Source organism: Arachis stenosperma, chromosome 7 (assembly GCF_014773155.1).
Source record: "Arachis stenosperma cultivar V10309 chromosome 7, arast.V10309.gnm1.PFL2, whole genome shotgun sequence".
Classification (NCBI taxonomy): Eukaryota; Viridiplantae; Streptophyta; class Magnoliopsida; order Fabales; family Fabaceae; genus Arachis; species Arachis stenosperma.
Window position 1 is genome coordinate 10,749,365 of NC_080383.1, and position 5,527 is coordinate 10,754,891.

The 5,527-nt window shown below is 34.6% G+C and overlaps 1 long non-coding RNA gene across 1 annotated transcript; it reads right to left on the reverse strand.

The window, feature by feature from the left end:
* Positions 1–1,685: 1,685 nt before the first annotated feature.
* LOC130942217 (uncharacterized) lies at positions 1,686–3,208 on the reverse strand. The gene is made up of 3 exons (XR_009070837.1): positions 3,056–3,208; positions 2,188–2,236; positions 1,686–1,745 (listed from the first exon to the last, which is right to left on the reverse strand). It is a non-coding gene; the product is annotated as an uncharacterized LOC130942217 (long non-coding RNA).
* Between the last annotated feature and the right edge of the window lie 2,319 nt (positions 3,209–5,527).

Here is a 5,527-nt window from a genome sequence, read left to right on the forward strand (position 1 = left end):
ATCTGTCAGTTCTCAATCAGGTTGGAATAGAATCCCTTGATTCTTTTGCGTCTATCACTAACGCCCAGCCTTCAGGAGTTTGAAGCTCGTCACAGTCATTCAATACCGGAATTCTACTCAGAATACCACAGACAAGGTTAGACTTTCCAGATTTCCGGGATCCTACTCGGAATACCACAGACAAGGTTAGACTTTCCGGATCCCCATGAATGCCGCCATCTATCTAGCTTATACCATGAAGATTCTGTTGGGGAATCTAAGAGATATGCGCCTGGCCTAAAGTAGAACGGAAGTGGTTGTCAGTCACGCGCGTTCATAGGTGAGAATGATGATGAGTGTCACGGATCATCACATTCATCAAGTTGAAGTGCAACGTATATCTTGGAATAAGAATAAAAGAGAATTGAATAGAAAATAATAGTAATTGTATTGAAACTTGAGGTACAGCAGAGCTCCACACCCTTAATCTATGGTGTGCAGAAACTCCACCGTTGAAAATACATAAGTGAAAGGTTCCACAACTAGAAAATGGATTAATACAGACAGATTTACAGACAGATTTAGTCTTTATTACAGACGGATTTTTGGTTACCGACGAAATTACCGACGGATTTTGTCCCTCTATAAAAGCCCCGTCGGAAATTATTTACCGACGGATTTTTTTTCCGTCGGAAAATTACAGACGGATTTTTACCAGTTACCGACGGATTTTCCCTCTGTAAATTCTCCCTCTATTTCCTGAAGGCGACGAACTTACAGACGGATTTTCAGACAGATTTTTTGTCTGTAATTACAGAAGGATTTTCCGACGGATTTTTCGTCTGTAATTACAGACGAATTTTCAGACGGATTTTTCGTCTGTAATTACAGACGAATTTTTCGACGGATTTTCCATCTGTAATTACAGACGGATTTTCAGACGGATTTTCCGTCTGTAATTTAAACTTTGGAAAATCATGATTACAGACAGAAAATCCGTCTGTAAATCTGTCAGTAAGGTAAAATAGAAAATTTTTTAATTTTTTTATTGGAAAATAAATACTTTAGATTTGTTTTCTAAATTTACTCCATCAAACACACTGTAAATTGAAAAAATGAAAGCCAAAAATCACATAGATAAACATAATATTCATTACATGATACCTATAAAATTGGATGTTATTTTTCAACACCATTATTCAATATCTCACTGTCTCGATAAAAAAATATCCCAAAATTTCTTTTAAACTACAACAGAGAAGGGCAGGACTTTTAGCCTAAATTTTAAAACTATTTCCTCATGCTCTCTTTAAAATTTAAACTCTCCAATCTAATCTGAGTTACATGATTCTTTACTCCATGGTAGACTCTTGTGTGGCTGAAACTTGAAAGTATTTGTTCATCTAGTTCTTCTTCTTTGATTTGTTTACATTGGACTGAGCATATGCAATTCCCTGGTGTCAAAAAATAGGATATGGACAGATTTCAGAAGCCTAGCAATGTTTTATAGGATTAAGAAAAAGTGAAGGAGGATAACAAAAACACAACTTTAAAATAGAACTGCAAGAGAGAGAGATGCTTGCATGCTCTTGAAGCACATTTAATTTGTTCTTCAGGAACACTCACATTTAAGAGAGATGCTTGCATGCTCTTCAATCATGGTCATGCACAGAATGCATAAAAACAAACATGCATACAAGTTATTTGTCAGATTGAATGAGATCCAATTCTTAGGGAATGAGAGCAAATATCTCTGCATAGCAAACCTGAAAAGATTCAACCAAGATCACAAGTTAACTAGATAAGCTTTCTAGAAAAAGGGGGATATATACAAATTAATAATTTAAGGGACTAGCCATTGACCCTGAAGAAGGAATCTCAAGCATAATAACAGTTTGAAGTTATTTAATTCCATGCAGATGTATCATTTAGTTAGCTACTGCCAGCAACAGTTAATCGTAGATGCAACTGTGCCATAACAAACTATAAAAATTAATTCATGCATAAAACTCAATCATCACAATTAGCAAAAATTATTCCAATACCAAAATTATAAAATAAAAAGAGGTATTAAAGTCTGGTACACAAGCATCCCGCATAATGCAGGGTCCAAGCAAGGGGCATGCTCAAAGAAGAAAGGGAAAAAGATAAATAATAATTGATACTTGATAGCATTACACAGGAAAGTATTGGAACACAGCAACAAACCTTATCAGCAGCTGCCTGCAATGTCAAATGATCTCCCCATTCTCCAGACCTGTTATAGTGGACAGAAGATGAATGAGTAAGTTGGAGGAAAAAAGCCCACTAAATATGACGACAAAGGTCACTCATTCTAGGGTAAATAATAAAGGTAATAAGTACAAAAAGCTTAAATAATAAAGGTAATAATAATAACAATCAATAGTGTAAATCAAAGAGGTGGTAGCCAGAGATACCAACATCAGCTGCAAAATGAACCAATATCGTGTTATTTTAGGAACTTGACCCTGAATAATTGGAGCATAGTAGTTTAGAGAAAGCATTCAAGTGCAAACGAACAGGCCCATTGCAAAACTAAAGCTATATATATATATATATATATATATATATATATATATATATATATATATATATATATATATATATATATATATATATATATATATATATATATCTTTCACCGGATTTTGAATTCACAAGTCACATGAACCCACATATTAAAATATAAACATATACACACACATTAACAATATATAATGTAGTACCAGTAAAATAAAAATAAAAAAAGGAAAAAAGAAAAGATGATTATGCCGCAATTACTAATTAAATAAGAACAGGCAGGAGAATGTCAATGATGCGAAATATATAGCAAAACCAAATAACAGAAAACTGCAAATAACTATTCCCTATTGAAAATTATTTTAGTTTACTTCCATTCACCAAATCATTCAGATATTTAGGCAGTGAAACAATTTTATCTACTGCACTAACCCCAACAGATGAAATAGACAATGACACTTCTGAATATCTTTTTCACAAAATTTGACACCAAGAATGAAAGCATAAGGTTTGTTAAAACATGAGAAAGACATACCCCTCCATTCTTGCTCTGTATAGGTCCATGAGAAGCCACAACATAAGGCTGGAAATAATTCGGCACTGACATGTTGGATGGAGAGAGACCATATTGTTGAAAGTAGGCAGGTATGGAAAGAGAGAAAAACAATGATAACCCAACAATGATGATATTTCGAGAGCTTCCAGCCTCACGAGAAAAACAATGGAACACAGTAGTTGGCAAGTCCTGCAGTAAATGGAATGGTACACAATGTGTTATGTGTTCAAAGATATTCTTGTACCTCCAAATTTTATTTTTCTAAAGAACACAGTGGAGCATATACAATAATCCAATAATGAAAACAAAATAATCAAACTCAGATTGAGTTCACCTAAACTTAGCAAAAAGTTGAGTTAATTCAAGAGTTTGATACACCTTCATTGCTAATAACAAGTTTTAGAAGCTGGTAAGCACACTTACCCCTCCATTGGCAAGAGCAATTGCCATTATAGCAGCAGCCTCCATAACCCAAGAAAGGGGATTTCACATAAATCCCAAGAACTTCAAAAACTTGCTCTCCTGAAAAACACAACCCAGAACAAGATAATTTACCAAAACAAAAAAGGAGAAAGAAAAATTCATGTGGGGGTCAATGAAATGAGAGAAGGGTTAGACCTTTTTCTCTTCAAGCTTGTTGTGGCAAAAAATGGCGAGTCTTTCCTCAGCAGCCTTGCTGCTGAGACCTTCTCTGCTACATCTCAGATTCTCAAAAACCTCCTCAATAGGTATGTTTTCCTACATTCATTCATCAAAACAAAAAAAAAACAAAAAAAACATCAATGAGGATAACAATTAGACCAAAAGAGACCCAATAAATGATAGTGATTCAGATCTATGTTACCAAATCAACAGTTTCTTTGAGAATAGCCTCTAACTCCACGGATTTGTCCCCCACGGTTTTGTCCCCCTCTCCAACTTAAACTACAAACTCTGACAAGCTTTATTTTCAATGTATGTTTCAAATTATTCAGTATCACTAGAAAGAGTTTTATCCAACTAATATCATTAACTAAAGGTTGCCTTGGAAACCTCTTCTGCATTTAATCGTGCCAATGTCCAAGGACTAATTTTGACTGCTCCAGGATTCTTTCTCTTAGATGGTTCTTCTCTAATACTCTTCTTTTCAAGTTAGCTTACGGAACCGGTTTCTGGTAGAATTACATCAAACTGCAGCCGATGAAAGCAACATATGGTGCCATGTAAGAAAATGGAACACACATATCAAACCCTTTTACTATTAAATAATTGAATGATAAAACCTACTAAAGTGTGACCTTATTCATATCAATTGCAAATGTTTTCCCCCAATTCAAATTCAGAATAAATGAACATTTGGTTCTTAGTTTTGACTCATAATTATTTAGCACTGAACTTTATGCACTGACATTATTTTCAGTTCAATCACACACGCTATCAGCATCTCTATAGGTCAAAGAAGAGCCACACACCTTATTCTTCACTGAATAAGACCTATGACCATGGCTCCAGCGTGTTCCACGCACATTTCCTACCCATACATCAAAACCTTGATCTGCAAGGATGAAGCTCAATGATTGTTCAGGAGTATTTAGAAACCATGCATCACCTGCCTGATCACGTCAAATAGCATCAACATATCAAAATGGAGATTCAATCAGATTGTTTAAAACTTCAAAAAGGGAACTTCACTAAAGCCTGAACAAGTAAACTTGTAACATTAATCTATATATATATAGTACCAGTTGGTGGGAGAATATTGGAAGAAGATGATAAAAGGGCAAAGCATGCCTGAAGCAATCAAAGAGATACTTGTTGTTGAGGATCCACAAATATCATCATCAGATTCATCAAAAACCAAGGATAATTTCATTAGGGACTTTGATATAAAGCCTAATGTCATATTATATCACTCCCACAAGTAGAAGCAAAAGCACAATTTGGTTATTGCACTACATGAATTAGAAAGGAAGTAAAGAGACAAGCATAAAGGTTCATGAATCCTTCTATTTTCAATCAAGCAAATTCTAAAATCAAAGAAAGAAACAATATCCTTCTTACAGAAGTAAAATAGTATCATGTTTCAATTTGATATTCAGAGCTTAATCAGAACAAAAAAGAGAAAGGAAAAAGAAAGCAAGAGACAAGGAAAGGGGATGCAATGAGAAAAGTGAATGGAATTGACTATGGACTAGCGAATTACCTGCCTGCGCGAACAATAAGTGAGGAGAACATCCCAACTGATCCATCGCCAATGCCTAGCCTTTCTGTTCTAGTGCAGCCACTTCGACTTTGTTCCTGAATATTTGATAGAATAATAATAAACACCCTGTATTGATCCTAGTAACCGCACAAAATTATTTTTTAGTTAAAACTTAATTCATCCATCCTAAATATAATACTTCTTCGTAAGAGTGAGTTTGTTTTTTTTAGACCTGACAAGAAAGAAAGCAAGTATTAAGTATACTATGC